Here is a 22,729-nt window from a genome sequence, read left to right on the forward strand (position 1 = left end):
GGCACCCCTGCACAAACTGCTGAGAAAGGAGGAGCCATGGCGTTGGGGGCCAGAGCAAGCAAAAGCGTTTCAGCAGTCAAAGGAGCTACTTCAGTCCAGCAGGGTGTTAGTGCATTACGACAAGAAGAAGGAGCTGATAATGTCCTGTGATGCATCACCCGATGGAGTGGGGCAGTGTTGGCCCACCGCATGCCAGATGGAGCGGAAAGGCCCATCGGGTTTGTTTCACGCACGCTCACAGCTGCGGAAAAGAACTATTCACAGCTTGATAAAGAGGGGTTAGCCATTATATGTGGAGTAAAGAAATTCCATAAGTACATATATGGGAGGAAGTTTGTAATCAGTACTGACCACAAGCCTCTTATTAGCTTACTGAATGAGATGAAAGCGGTGCCTCAAATGGCATCACAGAGAATAATGAGATGGGCAGTAATACTAAGAGCCTATGAATATGTGATCACGTACAGAGCCGGCAAGAAAAACGGGAATGCTGATGCTCTCAGCCGCCTGCCCCTCTCAAAATCTCCTCACAGTACTTCCCCTGAGGAGCACGTCCTGATGCTGGATCAGGAGATCAGTCCCCTGATGACTTCAGCGCAAATCCAGGGCTGGACAGCCAAGGACCCTGTTCTGTCAAGGGTCCGTGAGTATGTGTTGAAAGGCTGGCCAGATCACCGTGAGGGACCGGAGTTCGCGCCGTACAGACAGAGACAGCACGAGCTCAGTGTCCAAGATGGATGTGTGCTATGGGGAGCACGCATCATAGTCCCAGAGCGGGGATGCTCTACTTTGATGGAACAGTTGCATCAATTGCACCCAGGAATGACTAGAATGAAAGGACTGGCTAGGAGCTACCTGTGGTGGCCTAACTTGGATGCTGAAATTGAGTCAAAGGTAAAGTCATGCACTATATGTCAGGAACAGAGGAAAGCACCTGCCGGGGCACCACTCCATCCCTGGGAGTGGCCCAGCAAACCCTGGAGGAGAATTCACATAGACTATGCGGGATTTTTTATGGGCAAAATGTTTTTGGTGCTGGTAGACGCTCACTCAAAGTGGATCGACGTTTATCCAGTGAGCTCTGCAACGACTGATGCCACACTGGATTGTCTCAGGAACAGCTTCAGCACGCATGGTATTCCAGAAATGATTGTATCCGACAATGCACAGTGTTTTGTTAGTGAAGGGAGCAAAGAATTCATGGTAAGGAATGGAATCACACATGTCACCTCGGCTCCATATCACTCAGCCTCAAATGGGTTAGCCGAGCGAGCCGTGCAGACTTTTAAGGAGCTCATGAGGAAGAGTTCAGGTGACACCCTGGAGACCAAGCTCAATAGAGCCTTGTTTAGTTATCGTATAACACCCCAAGCTACCACGGGGCTTTCTCCGGCTGAGTTGATGATGGGGAGAAAGTTGCGGTGCATGTTAGACCTGATACACCCAGATCTCAAAAGCAAGGTTGAGACAAAACAAACAAACCAAAAAGCGTACCATGACGAACATACTAAAGCTCGCCATTTCACCATAGGGGACTCTGTGTACACCCGGAACTTTGGCTATGGACCTAAATGGATACCAGGACTAATCCAGGACATTACAGGACCTGTGTCATACTCCGTGTTACTAGGGGATGGTCGAGGGGTTTGTCGGCATGTGGATCAGCTTTTCAGCCGGCAGCAGGGGGAACTGCCTCAGATGGAACAAAGGGCAGTAGAGGAGGCTGTTCCAGGACCCAGCACGGCTTATAAGGTGCCAGTGGACACTGGTACTGCCAGGCCACAGCGGGACAGAGTAAAACCAACATCAGAGACTACTCCAATCTCAAGTGCGAATGAATCTGAGAATCCACCACAAGTGGAATTAAGACGTTCACAAAGGATTCGCAAGCAACCAGAAAGACTTATACAAACCTGTTAAATTAGTCAAGGGTTAACCATGGTTAGAGCATACTGGTTAATTAAAACGTAGTACCTAGTAAGGGTTATTGTTTAAAAATTGCATACGGCAATCTTAAGGGGGGAGGAGTGTAGTAACCTGGGAGGTTATGAGTAACCTGATCCACCAGGTGGTGCTGTGGCAATTGATCTCCTGAGTTAAGTCTGGTCTGTACTGGTTGTACTCTTTGTTTTTGCTGCCTCATGGCAGAAGCTTTTATGTGCAAGTGTTGATTAAACCATGTTACGGAGTTAACCTGTGTCTGTCTCCATCTATGGCCACCTCAAGATATCACATTTTAACATTAGCGCTGGTTTGTCCGGCAGTTTTGATGGGACGGCAACAGCTCAGTCCCGTCGGTGCCGGATATCACAAAGTTTCCTGTATGACATTGTATTAGTTTTGTACTATTAAGTGAACTTATCAAACTAACCATGAGCAAGCAAATATATAACTGAGATATAATTCACATTTTTACAGTCCTGGGGTCCCACTCCTTTGGATAGCTTGCTATAGTTCCTCCTCAACCTTAGCCAGTGCAGAGATCAATTTTTCAAGGGTGCCACGATCTGATCGCCTTGTATTTGGTTATCCCTTTCAAATAAACAGGACACAAAAGATTTGAGGGCTGAAAAAATTGAGAGTAAAGCATGTTACAATCACTTAAGAAATATGATTCTGTTATCAGTAACTATAAAGTACCAGCCAATCTAATGTACCCACAATCAAAATCTTTTCACACTTCTGAGGCAGATAACATGAAAACATAGAAACAGGAGTAGGTTATTCAGCCCCTTGAGCCTGCTCTGCCATACAATTAGATCATGGCTGATCTGTACCTCAACCCCATTTACCCACCTTTGCTCCATATGCCTTGATGAGGAAATAGATTGTCCTTATCTATCCTATTGAATCCTTTTATCATTTTAAACTCAATTAGATCATCCTATATTCAAGGGAATACAAGCCAAGTTTATGTAACCTGTCCTCATGATATAGCCCTTTAATCCCTGGTATCATTCTATATATATATATATATATAATAATAATAAAAATCCAGCTGTGAATAAAATTCCTGGCAAAAATGGCTCAATAAGCAGCAGTGAAAAGACCAGATTAACGATGAGGCCCTGCAAGTGCTGGAAAAATGTGGTCGTGATTCAAGCACATTTTATGATGAGGGAGGCCAACTTCCCATCATGAAAAAGACCAGAAGTCCAAAAGCAGGTGTATGACTAAGAAGATTACAACGGTAAGGCATTAATATAACAGTAAATTATAAGTACAGGATATATTTGAATAAATGTGTGCAAAATTGCTGACACAGAGAAATGTTAGCAAGACTATTGCAAAAATAGGCAGAGTTATGCAAATAACGTTATACATGCCACATTGAGCAAGAAGAAATTTCCACAGCCCAATTCACTTGCTGTAACGTAAAGGAAAATCTAATACATAATAAAAGTGCACAGTATCAGCAGGTGGTGGATCTGCAGACCTGAAGGAATTAGCATACTATGAAGAAGCAATAGTTGAATTGTTTAAGAGTTTAGAAGACATTGGAACTGTAAGATTAGAGATTAGGACAGCCCTAATGGTAAGTAACCTATTATTCAGATATTCTATTATTCTCACAATATGTTGCATAAACGTGCCCAAACACACTGTGCAGAAATGGCTAATAAGCAAAGCCACTGGTTTACAGTTTCCATGGAAAAATAAAATCCTGGGATGAGATCTCCAAAAGCACAGTAGAAATCTTAAAGTGGCATAATTGTAAATGGGCTAAATTGCAGATGCAATTCATAAAATACTGGCAGAATTCATAGAATCCTATGTAATGGAAACAGAATCTGAATTATTCAGTCACAGTAAACCAATGGACCTCATAATAGAGTGCGTAATGAGAATGCAGTACTTGTGTGTTGATGTACTTATAATGTTCCATCTGCTGTCTCCAAATGCGAGGTTATCCACTTTGGTGTCAAAATCAAGAAGGCAGATTATTATCTGAATGGCAATAGATTGGGAGAAGAGGAAGTGCAACGAGACCTGGCGTCCTTGTGCACCAGTCGCTGAAGGTAAGCATGCAGGTGCAGCAGGCGGTTAAGAAGGCAAATGGTATGTTGGCCTTCGTAGTGAGAGGGTTTGAGTACAGGAACAAGGATGTCTTGCTGCAGTTGTACAGGGCCTTGGTGAGGCCACATCTTGAGTATTGTGTGCAGTTTTGGTCGCCTTATCTGAGGGAGGATGTTCTTGCCATGGAAGGAGTGCAGCGAAGATTCACCAGGCTGATACCTGGGATCGCAGGAAAAACGTATGAGGAGAGATTGGGTCGATTGGGCTTGTACTCGCTGGAGTTTAGAAGAATGAGAGGGGATCTCATTGAAACTTATTAAAATTCTAACAGGACTAGACAGACTAGATGCAGGAAGGATGTTCCCGATGGTCGGGGAGTACAGAACCAGGGGTCACAGTCTAAGGATAAGGGGTAAGCCATTTAGGACAGAGATGAGGAGGAATTTCTTCACCCAGAGAGTGGTGAAGCTGTGGAATTCTCTACCACAGAAGGCAGTAGAGGCCAATTCATTAAATATATTCAGGAAGGAGTTGGATATATTTCTTAAGGCTAAAGGATCAAGGGATATGGGGAGAAAGCAGGGACAGGGTACTGAATTTGGATGATCAGCAATGATCGTATTGAATGGCGAAGCAGGCTCGAGGAGCCGAATTGCCTACTCCTGCTCCTATCTTCTATATTTCTATGTTTCTATGGGAGAGCCCAGTGGATCACCAGCTACATCCAAAAATCAGCACACAACTGAGCAACAATTGGCACCACTACTTGGCACAGGTACCAGTACTATTGCGCAGATAGTGAGTGATCCAGGGATTGATGAAGATTAGAAAGCACAGAATGAAGCAAAGGGTAATGGTGAGGGAAGAGTACAGTGTGGTGGTGGCTAATGAGGAATCAGCTGGTACACAGTGATGGACTAACATTCTGTGTGCCCTACTGAGTTGTATTGGGACACAGACCTTAGTGGACCTGCTTTCAATTGAAAATAGAACATCAGGTCATTATTAAGAAGTCTTTCCTCTTTGTACATGAAGTTAGAAGGTGGTCGGGTTGTGTGGTGAACTCCAACACCCAAATTTGCACTATATCTCCAACATGAACCCACACCCACTACAATAAAAAGTCTTGGCACTAATACAGGTCCATTATTGTTAGTCACCCATACTGGTACCCCTGAAACTCTGCATTTGGCTATGCAGCCATCTACCAGTGCTACTCTTTCATTTAGGGGTGCACTTAATAGTAAGACACATCCATTACCATCACTGAGAGGTTCACAACACATTACAGGCAAATGAGGGCGCAAATGCATTAAACATGTAGGGCAGGATTTTCATTGTGCCGTGGAGTCGGGATTGGAGGCGGGGAGGGGGGGTTAAAATCCCGAAATCAGGGGCCCCGACCCCTTCTCGCACCCAAACCCGCCTCCATGCCAGTTTCAAAGGAGGCGGTTACCCGCCCCGCACTGGGACCCGCCTACCCGAGGCGGGAAGGGATTAGTGCCAATTAATTGCCTGTTAACAGGTAATTAACAGGCAGTTTTTAGCCTAATCCCTATTTTTGATGTTGAAGTGTGGGATTCCCGACGGCTCCAAACCACGCCAAGTTAGAGGAGGCGGGCCGTCGGGTTGAAGGACTTGGAGGGGTCGAGATGTCGGTGTTCAGGTGAGTGATGTGTGCATGAGTGCAAAGGTAAGTGTGTTTGGTGTGTCTAAAGTGATTAAATAAGTTTTACATACCTTTTCTTACCTTTTCAGCCTTCCGTCCTTTAGGTTCCGGGAGTCCCTCATCTCACCGGCACAGAAAGCAGAATGGCTGCGAACTGTCAAAAGTGACAGCCTTCAGCTTACTGTGCAGGAGAGATTTCTAACTGAGTCTGTGGAGAAGGACTCAGGTTAGAAGTAAGACTGTCAGTGTTTGACAGCTTCAAACAGCTGTAAAACACTGATATTTCATCTGTCAAAAGCTCTTGACAGATGAAATTTCAGTCTGTGACGTCACCTGTTGCCGGGTGGCCCTTAATTGGCACGCTGAGCCTGCTGGGCAGGCTCAACAAGGTCAATCAAGTTAAAATGGCGTGGATTGGCTGCCTCTCGATGGAGGCGGGACTACAACCCCGAAAGTTGTAGTCCCGCCTCCAACCCGACTCCTGAGTTAAATTCCTGCCCGTAATGTTGCAAAACTTAATAAAATTAATTGATTTTTAATAATATTTTGTAGTTAGCCATTCTTTCAATGCACAGAAAATAAGGCAACTGTTGTTCAGAAGAGAAGCAAAGAAAACATGCAGTACACAGCAAAAACTAAACATTAATGGCAAATATCAGTTCTGTGATTGTAAATATGTCCAAAAGAAAACAATAATATCCAGTTGCACAGCTCACTGAAAAACTTGGCCACTGACACCCTGATGCATGAGCCTCCCACTGGCTGCTGTGCACAATCTTTTCCTAGTCTCCCATGGCTTGCACCTGCTCTGTGCATCTTAATGTTAGAACTTTGGAGTTCTTTCCTGAGAAATATTGTAAGGTGCCCCTTGATTGGTCCATGGTGTGGAGATGCTGGTGTTGGACTGGGGTGGACAAATGTAAGAAGTCACACAACACCAGGTTATAGTCCAACAGCTTTATTTGAAATCACAAGCTTTCGGAGCGCTGCTCTTTCGTCAGGTGAAGTGGAGAGATGCATAAAGACACAGCTTATATAGTCAGAGAATAATGTCAGATGTTTACAGGTAATCTTTCTAACTGCCATTTATCACACCTCAGCAGAGAGATAATCACAGCAATCAAAGGTGTGAATGGTGTCCAAACAGGTCAGTCAGGAAAACATTACATCAAGAACAATGCGGTGGGGTCACAAGGGGTCAAATGTTGCCACGATGGATGTCTCAGCACTCTACACCAGTATCCCACACGATGACGGCATCGCTGCGACAGCCTCAGTACTCAACACCAACAACAGCCAATCTCCAGACGCCATCCTACAACTCATCCGCTTCATCCTTGACCACAATGTCTTCACCTTCAACAACCAGTTCTTTACCCAAACACACGGAACAGCCATGGGGACCAAATTCGCACCCCAATACGCCAACATCTTCATGCACAAGTTTGAGCAAGACTTCTTCGCTGCACAGGATCTCCAACCAACGCTATACACCAGATACATCGACGACATTTTCTTCCTATGGACCCACGGCGAAGAATCACTGAAAAGACTACACGATAACATCAACAAGTTCCATCCCACCATCAAACTCACCATGGACTACTCCTCAGAATCGGTTTCATTCTTGGACACACGAATCTCCATCAAAGACGGACACCTCAGCACTTCACTCTACCGCAAGCCCACGGACAACCTCACGATGCTCCACTTCTCCAGTTTCCACCCTAACCACGTTAAAGAAGCCATCCCCTATGGACAAGTCCTGCAAATACACAGGATCTGCTCAGATGAGGAGGAACGCGATGGACACCTACAGACGCTGAAAGATGCCCTCGTAAGAACGGGATATGACTCTCGACTCGTCGATCAACAGTTCCGACGGGCCACAGCGAAAAATCGCATAGACCTCCTCAGAAGACAAACACGGGACACAACCAACAGAGTACCCTTCGTCTTCCAGTATTTCCCCAGAGTGGAGAAACTACGCCATGTTCTTCGCAGCCTTCAACATGTCATCGATGACGACGAACACCTCGCTAAGGCCATCCCCACACCTCCACTACTCGCCTTCAAACAGCCGCCTAACCTCAAACAGACCATAGTTCGCAGCAAATTACCCAGCTTTCAGGAGAACAGTGACCACAACACCACACAACCCTGCCACAGCAACCTCTGCAAGACATGCCAGATCACCAACACAGATACCGTCATCACACGTGAGGACACCACCCACCAGGTACATGGTACATACTCATGTGACTCGGCCAACGTTGTCTACCTCATACGTTGCAGGAAAGGATGCCCCAGAGCATGGTACATCGGCGAGACCATGCAGACACTGCGACAACGGATGAACGGACACCGCGCAACAATCGCCAGGCAGGAGTGTTCCCTCTCAGTCGGGGAACACTTCAGCAGTCAAGGACATTCAGCCTCCGATCTTCGGGTAAGCATTCTCCAAGGCGGCCTTCGAGACACACGACAACGCAAAATCGCCGAGCAGAAACTGATAGCTAAGTTCTGCACCCATGAGGACGGCCTCAACTGGGATCTTGGGTTCATGTCACGCTACATGTAACCCCACCTGATGTAGGGTCATCCAGACTCGAGTCGTCGTTGGCTTGTTCTTGCTACACAGATGCGGCCAGACCTGCTGTGATTTCCAGCAAAAAAAAATGTTTTTTGTCTTTTTTTGTTTTTCATACAGACCCCAGCATCTGCAACATTTGACCCCTTGTGACCCCACTGCATTGTTCTTGATGTAATGTTTTCCTGACTGACCTGTTTGGACACCATTCACACCTTTGATTGCTGTGATTATCTCTCTGCCGAGGTGTGATAAATGGCAGTTGGAAAGATTACCTGTAAACATCTGACATTATTCTCTGACTATATAAGCTGTGTCTTTATGCATTTCTCCACTTCACCTGATGAAGGAGCAGCGCTCCGAAAGCTTGTGATTTCAAATAAAGCTGTTGGACTATAACCTGGTGTTGTGTGACTTCTTACATTTGATTGGTCCAAGCATTGAAAACATTTTTTTTTGCTTCCCAATTTTCTGCTCTATCAGGGCACTGCCTATACAAGTGCTTTGTTCTATCTATTCTCTGCTGGGGTATGGGGTTGTACAGAGATCTCAGCCATGGTTACATTGTGCAGTTCATATTTCCAAGAAATCAGTTGTCTCACCTTGCTTTTCTTTCAAAGAGTTGTATTAAATTTTGCATTATTTTCTTGAGGCAGATGCATGCTATTTAGAGGTTGATGAAATAATACTTCTCCTACTCAAGCGTGCCTTAGGATTTGTAGTGGATGCACAAATGTCTACATATGTACAATCTATCATTCTGTGTCTGGAACCAGCAATTTGGAAATTGTTGCTGCCTTTGCAGCTGCAGCTGCTGCTAGATCCTGCTGAGTTGTATGTAGCTGGGTGCATAGTGATGTAGGGCTTCAGTTACCTCTTTAATAGAGTAGTACATGGCAAGCAGATAACGCAAGAGATGTTCCATTTGGGTGCCGCAGTACACAAACGTTGAGGGCTGTAGTGACCTCCGTTGACACTGATAGTTGCCCTGTGGTTGATATACAGCACTGGATTGATCAATAGCATATGAACCTGTGTATGGGTAGAGTCACCAGTAGCCAGCTGTCTGGAAACGTCTGCAAGGGTGTATAATGTTTGTTGTATGGGCAACTTTAACTGCAGTTTTAGAAAAATACATGAACCTAGTGTAATGTATTATCACGATAGCAAAATACTGCGGATGCTGGAAATCCGAAATAACAACAGAAAAGGTTGGAAAAACTCAGCAGGCCAGGCAACATCCGTGGAGAGAGAAACAGAGTTAACGTTTCAGGTCAAAGACCCTTCGTCTTTGTATTATCACATGGTTTGTCACATGGTTTAGTATGAGCATGCTCAGTTCGCTCTGGCCTCGTAATCAAGCTCCTTTACTAGCAACTCATCCTGTCTCTGTCCTTCATTTGTTCTACCCACATATATTACATTTTGGTGACGAGAATGGGATCACAAAGCTATTTTTAGGGATCATGGAAGGGCACAGTGTTCAACCTTCGAGTGGAAAAGTTTAAGGTGAATTTGTGACACCTAACTGAATTTTTTGCAATGTTTTACTGTTAATGCTGATGCAGAATTGTCTGTGCTTCGTCTTCACGTGTATGTATATACAGCAACAGTGGCGTTGATTCTCACAAGTTCACAGGTAGCGTGCTGAGTCACTGTTCAATGGGATCGGGACAATGATGACCAAACTCGTGAACCATTCAGTTCTTACATTGAGCGGATGGAGATGTTTTTTAAGGTGAATAACATTATTGAGACCGAAGGTGCAGATGAAAATGTTCAAGCTCAAAATAAAGTAATTTGTGAATGTAAAAAAGCAATCTTTCTAACAGAGATCAGGCCAGATGTCTACAGAACATTGACAAATTTACTCATGCCAGGGAGAGCGAAGGATGTGTCGTTTGAAGGCATTGTAGAGAAACTCGAGGACCTTTTCGACCCAAAGCCTTTAGAAATAGCAGAGAGCTCTAAGTTTGGTACCAGAAACCAAAAACAAAGTGAAATCATCAGTGAGTACATTGTAGCTCTTAAAAACCTGTCTTTGCATTATAACTTGGGTACATTTTTGGATTGTGCGTTGCGAAATAAGTTTGTGTGTGGACTGGTTGATGAGTGCACAGTGCAAATTACTGAACACTCCGAATCTAACATTTGACATAACATGCAAAATTGCCTTATTTATGGAGATGGCATCTAAGAATGCTAGGGAGCTTTGTCAAACTCAAGTGACTAGTGCAGCTGAGGTCTACAGTCACAAAGCCACTGCCGAACCTAAAGCTGTGAGACCAAGTCAAAAGCATGTCAGTGAGAGCAGTTCAGTGAATTGTTATCGCTGCATTGGAAATCACTCACCACAGTCCTGCCAATACAGAAATGTGAAGTGTTTTCACTGTCAGAGGCAAGGCCATATTTCAACAGCTTGCAGAGCTAGATCGAAAGCAGGAAGTAAGAACCATTCTAGTGGCAGTGCAAAGCAGCGACAACAAAAGGGAGGAATTCACATTATTGAAGTGAACATATCTGATATTGAAGAACTAGGCATCTACAGCATCTATGCCACTAGCAGCAACACAAGCAGTCATGAGAAAGTCTTTCGTACAAAACTTTTGATCAATGACCAATATATTGATATGTGTATCGACACGGCGGCGGACTGCTCTATCATGAGTAAGGACACATATGAGAGTAAGTTTAATCAAGTACCACTTACAAAAAGTACTGTAGAGTTAAAAACCTACTCTGGAGAAATCCTAGAGGCATGTGGACAAATGGAATGTACAGTTCAGCACAATGGCCAGTCAGTAAAGCTGCCTATTATTGTAGTGAGCTACAACAACAGGCCAACCCTTATGGGCAAAGACTGGCTGAGAAAGTTGAAACTAGACTGGAAAACCATCTTCAGTGTAGATGCTTCAAAGAAGCGACTCGACACAATGCTGAACAAGTATAAAAGCATGTTCTCAGACAGTTATGCAGGCATCACTGGGTATGACACACATATTCACATCAAGTCCAATGTGAAGCCTGTCTATTGTAAGGCAAGGCCAGTCCCCTATGCGTTGAAGAGTCAGGTGGAGGAAGAGCTAGAGAAACTGAGAGAGAATGGAGTGCTAGTAAAAACTGACAAAAGTGAATGGGCTACCCCGATTGTGGTAGTGCCCAAAGCAGACAAAACTGTACGCTTGTGTGGTGACTACAAAATTACTATCAGCCAAGCAGTTGAGGATGAACAGTACCCGTTACCTACATCACAAGATTTATATGCAGCCCTCTCTGGGTCAAAGGTTTTCTCCAAGCTTGACCTGTCGTACGCTTACGCTCAGCTGAATGTTGACAAAGAGGGTCAACAGTATCTCACTATCAACACACACAAAGGACTGTACTCATACACCAAGCTGCCGATGGATAAGATTTTGCAAGAAATTCCAAATTGCTTATGCAATCAAGACGATGTGCTGATCGCAACAAGCAGTGGGGAAGAAAATCTAGAAGTGTTAGATTTAGTGCTTCAAAGGTTGAAAAGGAGCAAATGTGCTTTAGTGCAGCCTGAGGTTGTGTACCTTGGTCTGAAAGTTGATGCAAATGGCTTGCAACCAGTTAAGGAAAAGGTTGATGTTGTCATCAATGCTCCAAAAGCCACAGAACGTGTCTGAGTTAAGAACTTTCCTTGGATTGGTCCAGTACTACGCACATTTCTTACCTGAGTTAGTGACCATGTTAGCTCCATTGCACGAGCTCCTCAAGAAGGATGTCCAGTGGAAGTGGACAAAAGCCCAACAGGAAGTTTACGACACTTGTAAGAGAAATCTCTCTAGCGATGCTCTTCTTGTGCACTACGACACAGAGCGTGAGCTTAAGTTAGTGTGTGATGCTTCTAGCCATGGTGTGGGAGCTGTCATACGCCACGTAATGGATGACGGCCAAGAGAAACCAATCGCTTTCGCATCGCGAACCCTCACAAAGAGCGAAAGAAACTATGCGCAAATTGAAAAGGAAGCACTATCCATAGTATTTGGAATCAAGAAATTCCAACAGTTCCTGATCGGCAGAAACTTTACCCTGATAACCGATCACAAATCGTTCCTAGCAATAATGGGGCCCAAATCTGCCATCCCTGTAATGGCCGCATCAAGAATGCAACGTTGGGCAGTGTTGTTGTCACAATATGACTACACGATTGAATATCGCACTTCAAAGCAAAACACAATCACAGATGCCTTGTCCAGGTTGCACATGAAAACTCGTGTTGGGAGTGATGGTGAGATTTGCACACTAGGTACTGTTGACAAAGACTTTCCCATGAATGCAACTGAGATTACAAATGAGACTCAAAAGGACTCAGTACTGAAAAGAGTGTATGAAAACACCTTGAATGGATGGACTGATCAGTGTCTGGACACAGAGTTGAAACCATTCTATAAGCGTCGTACTGAATTGTCTTGTGAGCAAGGTTGTATCAAGTGGGGAAACAGAGTGGCGATACCGACTTCTTTGAGAGATAGAATTCTGGCCGAACTTCATACCGAACATCCAGGGATTGTCAGTATGAAATCAATTGCAAGAAGTTTTGTTTACTGGCCTGGATTGGACAATGATCTTGAATCACTTGTCAGCAAATGCAGCGTTTGCAATCTTGCCAGCCCTGGGGAGGCAGGTTTGGAGGCGGGACTGTCGGGAAAATGGCAGAATCTGGGGGCGGGTACCCATCCCACTCCCAACCTGCCTCCGTGCCATCGTCCCAGGAGGCGGGTAGCTGACCCGCGCTGGGTCCTGTCTCCTGGAGGCGGGAAGGGGATTTCAGCCACTTAACTGCCTGTTAAGAGATAGTTAACAGGCAGTTAAGAGGATTATCCCCATTTTTCCAACAGAGACGCGGGCTTCCCGACGTCGGTGAGCAGTGGGTCTGCGGGGTGCAAAGGTGTGCTGTGGAGGTGAGAGATGGGTGCAAGTGTGGAGAGGGGAGTATGTGAGGTGAGTGGAAAGTGATAGAAAATGTTTACTTACCTTTGTTTCTTCCTGCAGGCTTCAACAGTTGGGGATGCGGAGTCTCGCATCTCACCGGCAGAGATGACAGATGGCTGCTGCATTCTCCAATGCAACATCCATCTAATTTCTGCTCACAAAAGAGGTTTCATGAGTCTTGAATACAAGGACTCATCAAACAACAGAGCTGTCAAACGATGACAAAAATTTTTGACAGATGAAACGTCATACGCTGACGTTCTCTGTAACCGGCTTCCCCTTAATTGGCCTGCTAAGCCAAGGTCAATCAAGCGAAAATAGCGTGGGTTGGCCACAAGCCGATGGAGGCGGGACTAAAACCCGACAAGCAGCAGTCCCGCCTCCAATGCACCCCCATTGACAAAATCGCCCCCATGGGTTCAAATACTATAACTGAACGTACCATAGATGAGTTGAGGTCTATCTTCACATGTCATGGCTTACCTGAAGAGCTTGTTTCTGACTGGCCCTCAGTTCTGTTCTGCTCTATTCCAAGAGTTCATGAAATGGAACGGTATCAAACACACTCTCGTTGCACCATAAGATCCAGCTTCAAACGGAGCAACTGAAAGGTCAGTCAGAATAGTAAAAGAAGCTCTTAAAAAGCAAGTGTTGCAGGGTTGTTCGGGACCTAGCATGAGTCAGAATTTGGCAAATCTCTTGCTGAAGTACAGAACTACTCCGCACACTACAACTGGATATACCCCAGCAGAACTCTTGATGAAGAGGAGATTTTGAGAACACGATTGAGTCTCGTTCAACCAAATATGGCCTCAAGAGTTGAACAGAAACAGTTGAGTCAGAAACGTTATTATGACAGCAATTGGAAAGAACAGTTCCAGACAAAATGAGTGTGTTCGTGTTCTCAGTTCCCCTGGCAAGCCGAGTTCACACAAGTGAGATATAGGAACCCTATTGAGGTTAGTGGAACCAAGAGATATTTGGTTGAGATCGGTGACAACATCCAAAGTGTTCATGTAGATCAAATCTACTAGAGATGAACCAAGACGTGATCTTGAACCACATGATTATGAACACACACATGAGCTTGACTCCGTTCAGACTTCAGAAACTTAAGTACCAGGTTCAAGCTAATCTGAAATAGAAACAGGATCATCTTTGAGTCTGGAACCAGAACAAAACAGCCCGAAAATTAGTTCAACACCAAAACCTTTTGTAAGGAGATCAGGAAGGCTCTGCAAACCTGTTATTAAACTGGATTTGTAGTTCATTTGTAGTTGTTTTAAAAGGAAAAAAACAGCCAGGGGTTTTTGTTATTTAGTACATGTAATGCTGGGAAAGGTGGAACCGTAGTTTTTGTTGTATTTGAAAGGGGAATATGTGCATTTTTTTAAAGGGGAAAGCGGTGTAATGTATTATCACATGGTTTGTCACATGGTTTAGTATGAGCATGCTCAGTTCACTCTGGCTTAGTAAACAAGCTCCTTTACTAGCAACTCATTCTTCTCTGTCCTTCATTTGTTCTACCCACATATATTACACCTATCAATCCTCCAGAATAGTGCAAGTATCATCTCCAGTCGTGGGGCATGGTGTCTTAAGAAGGTCCACTATAGCCTCCTCCAGTTGTCTGGAAATATCCAACAACATAAAAATCACAGGAGGAGCAACACTAACCACTTGCATTTATATAGTACCTTTAAGATACGAAACATCTCAAGGCTTTTAACAAATAGGAGTAAGGAAACCAGGCTAAGCCAGGAGTCATTGAGACATTTTCCAAACTTGGAGACAGCAGTCACTGGATGTTGGACTAGCGGCCTGACAACATAGAGGTAGTGGAGGGATCGAGAGGTGGTGGTGAGGTAGAGCTCGGTACAGTCAGCGTACATGGTGAACCCGACATTGTGTTTTCAGATGATGGCACCTCGGGGCAGCATGTAGATGAGAAATAGGAGGGGGCCAAGGATAGATCCTTGGGGGACACCAGAGGTGACGGTGCAGGAGCGAGAAGAGAAGCCGTTGCAGGACATTCTCTGGCTATGACTGGATAGATAAGAATGGACCCAGGTGAGGGCAGTCTCAATCAGCTGAACAATGGAGGAGAGGCTTTGGAGGAGGATGGTGTGGTCAACTGTGTCAAAGTTTGCAGACAGGTCGAGAAAGATGAGGCAAGATAGTGCACCATGGTCACAGTCATTTAGGATGTCAATTGTGACTGATTAGGGCCGTTTTAGTGCTGTGGCAGGGGCGGAAACCTGATTGGAGGGGTTCAAACATGGAGTTGTGGGAATGACGGGCACAGATTTGTGAGACGACAACATGTTTAAGGACTTTGGAGAGGAAAGGGAGGTTAGAGATAGTTTGCAAGGACAGAGGGGTCAAGCGTGGATTTTTTAAGGATGGGCTGATCGAGGTTTTCAAAAGAATGAAAGATTTTGAGAGTGTTAACAGTGAACGATTGGAAAATCTGTAAAGATCATCACTAGAAGAACAGTTCAGGAAGTATTTGATAAATGATGAATATAAAATAATATGGAAAAGGGCAAGGATATGAGATCAGAGTAGTTAGCTCCAATCAAAGAGCTGGCACCAGAACAGGTGTGATGGCTGGAATGGCCTCCTTCTGTGCTGTCATTTCTATGATTTTATGACAGAATGGCTCTCTGAAAAGCAAGTGGGTTGGAGGAGGAAAGTACCTTTGTGATCTGGGGGAGTTTGAGAAGAAGAATGTCTCTAAATTGATGGAAAGAGTGAGAGGGCAAGAGTGTGAACTAGGTTTAAGGTAAAAGAAAGACTTGCATTTATATAGCACCTTTAACGACCTCAGGATGTCTCAAAGCACTTTCCAGCCAATGAAAGGGCAGCATGGTGGCATAGTGGTTAGCACCGTTGCCTCACAGCGCCAGGGACCCGGGTTCAAATCTGGCCTCGGGTGACTGTCTGTGTGGAGTTTGCACATTCTCCCCGTGTTTGCGTGGGTTTTCTCCGGGTGCTCTGGTTTCCTCCCACAGTCCAAAGATGTGCGGGTTAGGATGATTGGCTATGATAAATTGACCCTTAGTGTTAGGGGGATTAAATACGTGGGGTTACAGGGATCAGGTGGGATATGTGTCGGTGCAGGCTCGATGGGCCGAAATGGCCTCTATCTGCACTGTGGGGTTTCTGTGATTCTGTGAAGTATTTTTGAAGTGTAGTCACTGTTGTAATTTAGGAACTGCGGCAGCCAAATTGTGCACAGCAAGCTCCCACAAACAGCAATATGATAATGACCAGATAAACTGTTTTAGTGATGTTGATTGAAGGATAAATATTGGCCAGAACACCGAGGAGAACTCCATTGCTCTTCTTCGAAATAGTGTGATGGGATCTTTAACATCCACCTTAGAAAGCAGACGTCTCATCCAAAAGACAGCACCTCCAACAATACAGCGCACCCGCAGTACTGCACTGAAGTGGAAGCCTAGATTTTTGTGCTCAAGTCTCTGGAGTGGGACTTGAACCCACAACCTTCTGACTCAGGCGAGAGTGCTACCAACTGAGCCATGGTAGAGAGTGTCTTGTGAACTGGGAGGCGATTAGAGGAGGAGAAGAACTTTATCAGAGCTGTATTAAGAATTCTTGGTGCCTTGCTCACCAGGTGAGGTGGAGAGATGCATAAAAACACAGCTTATATAGTCAGAGAATAATGTCAGATGTTTACAGGTAATCTTACTAACTGTGTGTAGTAACATTTACCATATATATGTTATGTAAGTAAGAAGTCTAGAGCTGGACTCAGTACTCTATAATGGTAGTCCTCACTGCATTCTAATGCCATCGCAAAGCTCTGAAGATGACAAGTGTAAAGGATTTGAATTTTAAAAGTGATGCTTTTAAAACCTATTCAAACAATATAGATTTATTGCAGTGAAATTCTTCAAACTAGGTTCCTCATCCCTACCGCGTATTACTAACATACCAGCGAATTAAGCTACATCTGGTTTACAAAGACTACAAGTCCCAGAACAAACGACTGCCGGTGTGCTCGCCTCCTCTATGTGTGTGTGTATGTGAGAGAGAGAGTTAGTTATCTGAATGCTGCTTGGCAGAGACTGGTTGGTGTGAGTGAGAGACTGAGAAAGCGGCGCCTGCGCTGCGGGAGGAGGAACCGGGGCGGTAGCAGCAGCCTCATCCGCGGCGATCGCTCCTTCTCAGAGCTGCCGGCTTCAGGTTTGTGTTAAACCAGAACGAGATCGCAGCAGCACCGCGCACAGCGATCCATGCACACGGTAAGCACCATCGCCCGCCTTTATTTTCTTTCCTCCTGTGAAACTCACCTGTTCCTTCCAAGCTGGAGTCGTTTGTCATTTGTCTTTTTTTTGTTGCAAAAGCCAGCAATACTATCAGTGGATGCAGATACCGTGCCTTGGGATGTGCAAAGTGACACAGGCTGTCATAACGTTGTCCAATCTTTGTGTGACTGTGTTATACATATTTAATGTTTTAAACGCACGTCACGCAATAAGGATCGGAGGAACTGGGTGTAAAACTGAAAGAATTACCAAAAAAAAAAGCTTCCGCGATGATGTTCCAGGAGAAACGCTCTGGGAAGACTCCAGAGCGGGCGTGGAGCCGCTGCAGGGGGCTGGACATTATGGACTGTTGGAAAGCTCTGTCATTTCCTTTGGCATTCCACATTCCAAATAAGTATTACATATTTTTATTTTTGCTTTTTTCAGTACCCCCGCCCACCCACCCTAGTAACATCATTTTGGCTATAGTTCCCCCTGCATCTGGAATGATCCCTTAATGAGCATGGACTTTCACGTACGGAAAGTAAATGAGATGGAAATATAAGATGCCAGTTTCAACAAATTGCAAGCGGATGAGGAGGGCCATTCGGCCCATCTACCCCCCCCCCCCAAACCACGCACGAAAGACCTCCAACCGCCCCCCCCCCCAAATCTGGCTGTTTCTTACCCGGTTGCCGGGTATTAACTCGGCGTTGCCCCTCAGTGTCGATGTGCTGCCATCAGAAATGCTTTTTTAAAAACCCAAGTGAAGTTATTTTCATGTTGGCACAACGCGAATGTTTTAAGGCTCCTCGTTTTTGCTTTTAGACTAGATTGATTTAACAGTAGCGACAAAGCTAGTAAAAACAAGTGTAAGCGGAAAGGGTGCACAGTATTAGGACGAAGGATCAGGTCCGATGCAGCGCTCGCAAATCAGTGCCCTGGGGCGGCGGGAGCCGGGCCGCGGTTTTAATTCATGGGGCTGTTGACACACGTCTTGGTGTTTGAGCAGAACCCTCGTGTTATACAGTAAGGTGTCCTAATGTTTCTTTAAATTACTTCATAGTCACCACTGTATATAAAAGAAGCATCGCCATTAGAAGAGATTGATTTGGAGAAGAATGATTGATTTTATTTAGAAAAGATTGTCACTGTTAATAAATGACCGAGAATTAAGCCTTTGAGAGCGTGTTGTTTAAGATGACTTGTGCTGCGACTGTTTAATGGGGCGGTGCCTCAAGACTTTGGTGTCTTGCAAGTGGCTTTATACAGAGAGGAGGGCGCGATATCATATTCCTCCCGGATTTAATGTTCGATTCCATTTGATTTTCTTTTTAAACTCAAGAATTCAAATTGGAAATCTGCAAACAGCATTGAAAGAGGTTCCGCTGCTACAGTTATATCCGCTGAGATGTCACTTTGCCGCCGTCTCTCTACAGGAATTTTTACAGCTGGTTGTTCCGGGAACTGGCCTCACTGAACACTCCTTTTACAAAGGGACGCCACCCCCTTTAGGATGTGGTTACTCTAACGTTGGCTGCTGTGTGTCCAGTTGCTGTATGACTAAGTTTCTTTCCGAGGTTGCCATAATACTGACTCAGTTGGCTCAGGGAGCAGTGCCTGAAGAAGATAAATCTATTGCTCGTTCATTTCCATTTTAACCATTGCAAAGGCTGGTCAGTAGAAGCCTGACTTACCTCCATTACACTTGGTCTTCAGTATCTGTGTTGTTGCGCCACTTGCAGTCTAGCTCCCCATTCAAATGTATTGAACTGCGTGAAGTTCCTGTACTTGCATGGTAAATACAGACTAAATGCTCCACAGAAAGTTAGGGCTTGTCCATTTCAGTCTAGGTACCCCCTTTAATGGCGTGATAAGTCTTAATTACTGACATACAACCTCTCTAGCACTGAAAATTTACTTTTACAAGTATGGAGTTTCATTCCTTCATGTTGGTTGAGGGATAAATATTGGCCAGGAAACTGGGATAACTCCCCAACTCTTCTTCGAATAGTGCCATGGGATCTTTGACATCCACCTGAGAGGGGAGATGGGGCATCGGTTTAACGTCTCATCCGAAGGATGGCAACTCCGACGTGCAGCACTCCCTCAGTACTACATTAAGGTGTCAGCCTAGATTAGCTTAATAGCTTGTTGCATATAAATGTGTGTGCCTTCAGTAGGTCTCCTCAGGATAGAAGGATGCAGAAAGATAAAGTAGTCGTCATGGTTTTGATCAACGGTTGTTTTGATATGACTGGGTTTTAAAGAATGTCTTGAGGAAAGAGCGGTGGAGAGGTTTAGGGAGGGAATTCTAGAGCTTCGGGCCTAGACAGCTGAAGCTATGGCCACCAATGATGGGGCGAAGTAAGTCGGGGATGTACAAGAGGCCAGAATTGGAAGAACACTAAGTTCTTACAGGGTTCTAGGGCTGGAGGAGGTTACAGAGATAGGGAGGGGTGAGGCCATGGAGGGATTTGAATACAAGAATGAGAATTTTAAAAATGAGGCATTCAGGGATCGAGAGCCAATGTAGCTCAGCAAGCACAGAGGTGATAGGTGAATGGGACTTGGTGCAAGTTAGGATATGGGCAGCAGAGTTTGGATGAACTCACCTTTATGGAGGGTAGAAGATGGGAGGCCAGCCAGGAGCGTGGAATAATCAAGTTGGGGGTAACAAATGCATGAATGAGGGTTCAAGCCCCACTCCAGAGACTTGAGCACCTAATGCAGACTGACACTTCATTACAGTACTGAGTAGGTGCTGCACTGTTGGAGGTGCTGTTTTCCGTGGCTGCATTTATTTGCACCACAAGTGGGTTGGATCAGATTTCTGATTGGTCCCCTTGGAGTACAAGACACACCCGACAGTTTGTCTGGAATGTGTCATTTGATCCTGCCTGCTGGAGGGTAATTGAAAGTCTCTGCAATGTGTAATTTGATCCAGTCATTGTCACAGGCACCATGCTGCTCCAGTGCAGCCATGACAGTGGCATCTACCTGTTAATTGGGAGGGTCACCTAGAAAAGCATGATAATTCTCACAAAGCCACGTATGGCTTGCCCTGTCGACCTCCTCCCAATCATCAGTTGAGTGATATAACATCAAATGCTGGAAATGCTCAGCGAGTCAGGCAGCATCTGTGGCGAGAGAAGCAGAGTTAACGTTTCAGTTCGATGACGTTTCATCAGAATGTGAAACGCTAACTCTGTTTCTCTTTCCATAAATGCTGCCTGATTTGCTGAGTGTTTCCAGCAATTTATATCAGATTTCCAGCATCTGCAGTGTTTTGCTTTTGAATCAGCAGAGTGATAGTAGGAATCCGCAATGGTGCCATCAGCAACACCAGCATACTGCTGAGCTGCTCACCAGTGTTAAGTTCAAGTTAACTTGTGGGCCCCTTCAAAAATGTGACCCCATGAACGGGCGATGCAAGATCATGCGGGGTGCTGTAGCCATTTCTCTGAGGTTGAATTTGACACATCCACAACATTGATTATTTTACATAATTTGAGCTGCAAGGTTGGTTTAGTGAGGCACATTTCATTCAACGAGAACAGGTGAGGGGGATGTCATTGCAAGTGACATCACCAGCAGAACCATAGAATTTTAGCATGCCCAGAGAATGACATCATTGAGTTGCCTGGCTCATGCGACATCAAAGGTCAACCGAAAACCAAAAGTGCCCACACTGTCACTAATCACACCGTCAAATGTAACACTCTGGGTGAGAGTTCCGGTGACTGATGGGGCATTGTATGTGGGTCACGAATTGTTAACAGGTTTATTGGGTGTGAAGTGAATAGTGACAGTGTCATGACTTCCGAAATTTATCTGGCCAATTATGTCACTTGCCGCACACACGCCGGGGCTTTGTGAGAAATCAACTCACTGCCATTCATGGTCAAGAGCATGATCCAGGTCTAGGGTGGAGGAGAGGGAGAACGTGGTGCAGGTGTAAACGGTGTGGGGTTGGGGTTGGAAGAATGTGATCCACACCTAAAGGGGAAGAACGCGATCCGTCTTCCCATCTGGATCAAGTTCTTGCTCTCATTTCCTCCCCAACCCCCACCTTTAGAACGGGATCAATTTCTTCCCCATCCCCACTGTTCTCTCCATGCTCGCCCCCCCCACGAGTTCTTGGCCTTCTCCTCCCCCCCCCCTGTCACCATCATGAATTCCTGAGCTCTTCCCCCTCCCCCCCAAGTTCCTGACATTCTCCCCGCACCCTCCCCTGCTGAGTTTCTGACCTTCTCCGCCCCACTGCCCCGAGAAGTTCAGGAGCTTCTCTCCCGCACCCTGAAGCTCCTGAACCTCTCTCCTCCTGAGCTCCTGACCTTCTCTCCTCCTGAGCTCCTGACCTTCTCTCCCCCCTAGCTCCTGACCTTTTCTCCCCCCGAGCTCCTGACCTTCTTACTGCCCGAGATCCTGACCTCTCCCCCGAGCTTCTGACCTTCTCTCCCCCCGAGTTGCTGACCGCCCCGAGCTCCTGACCTTCTTACTGCCCGAGATCCTGACCTCTCCCCCGAGCTTCTGACCTTCTCTCCCCCTGAGCTCCTGACCTTCTCTCCCCCGAGCTCCTGACCTTCTTACTGCCCGAGATCCTGACCTCTCCCCCGAGCTCCTGACCTTCTCTACCCCTGAGCTCCTGACCTTCTCTCCCCCTGAGCTCCTGACCTTCTCTCCCCCTGAGCTCCTGACCTTCTCTCCCCCTGAGCTCCTGACCTTCTCTCCCCCTGAGCTCCTGACCTTCTCTCCCCCCGAGCTCCTGACCTTCTCTCCTCCTGAGCTCCTGACCTTCTCTCTCCCCGAGCTCCTGACCTTCTCTTCCCCCGAGCTCCCCACCTTCACTCCCCCCGAGTTCCTGACCTTCACTTCCCCCCCGAGCTCCTGACCTTCTCTTCCCCCCGAGCCCCTGACCTCTATATAGGTAGAAAGAGGGATGAGGTCCTGCAACAAGAATTTAGGGAGCTAGGTAGCAGATTAAAAAACAGGACCTCAAAGGTTGTAATCTCTGGATTACTCCCGGTGCCACGTGCTAGTGAGTATAGGAATAGGAGGACAGAGCAGATGAATGCATGGCTAAAGAGTTGGTGCAGGAGGGAGGGCTTTAGTTTCCTGGATCACTGGGTCTGTTTCTGGGGAAGGTGGGACCTGTACAAGTCAGATGGGTTGCACCTGAACCGGAATGGGACCAACATCCTTGCGGGGAGGTTT

General features: G+C 45.8%; 1 protein-coding gene and 1 long non-coding RNA gene across 6 annotated transcripts in view; one reads left to right on the forward strand and one right to left on the reverse strand.

Annotated features, from left to right (window-relative positions):
* The window catches only part of LOC147106209 (uncharacterized), a 50,396-nt gene extending 32,525 nt beyond the window's left edge, over positions 1 to 17,871 (reverse strand). Inside the window, exon 1 of the long non-coding RNA XR_015081387.1 lies at positions 17,783 to 17,871. This is a non-coding gene — a long non-coding RNA (uncharacterized LOC147106209). The remainder of the gene's footprint in view (positions 1 to 17,782) is intronic.
* LOC147106210 (fatty acyl-CoA reductase 1) overlaps positions 17,324 to 22,729 on the forward strand; it is a 277,164-nt gene continuing 271,758 nt past the window's right edge. For 3 of the 5 annotated variants that reach the window (XM_086009101.1, XM_086009102.1, XM_086009100.1), the window contains exon 1: positions 17,329 to 17,509. The gene's annotated coding sequence lies outside the window, so the exon portion shown is untranslated. Of the gene's footprint in view, positions 17,510 to 22,729 lie in introns of all 5 variants that reach the window. The other 2 variants (XR_015081386.1, XM_086009104.1) reach the window with 2 other exon arrangements.

Source organism: Somniosus microcephalus, chromosome 16 (assembly GCF_052327205.1).
Source record: "Somniosus microcephalus isolate GS21.2 chromosome 16, FLI_Smic_1.0, whole genome shotgun sequence".
Taxonomy (NCBI): domain Eukaryota; kingdom Metazoa; phylum Chordata; class Chondrichthyes; order Squaliformes; family Somniosidae; genus Somniosus; species Somniosus microcephalus.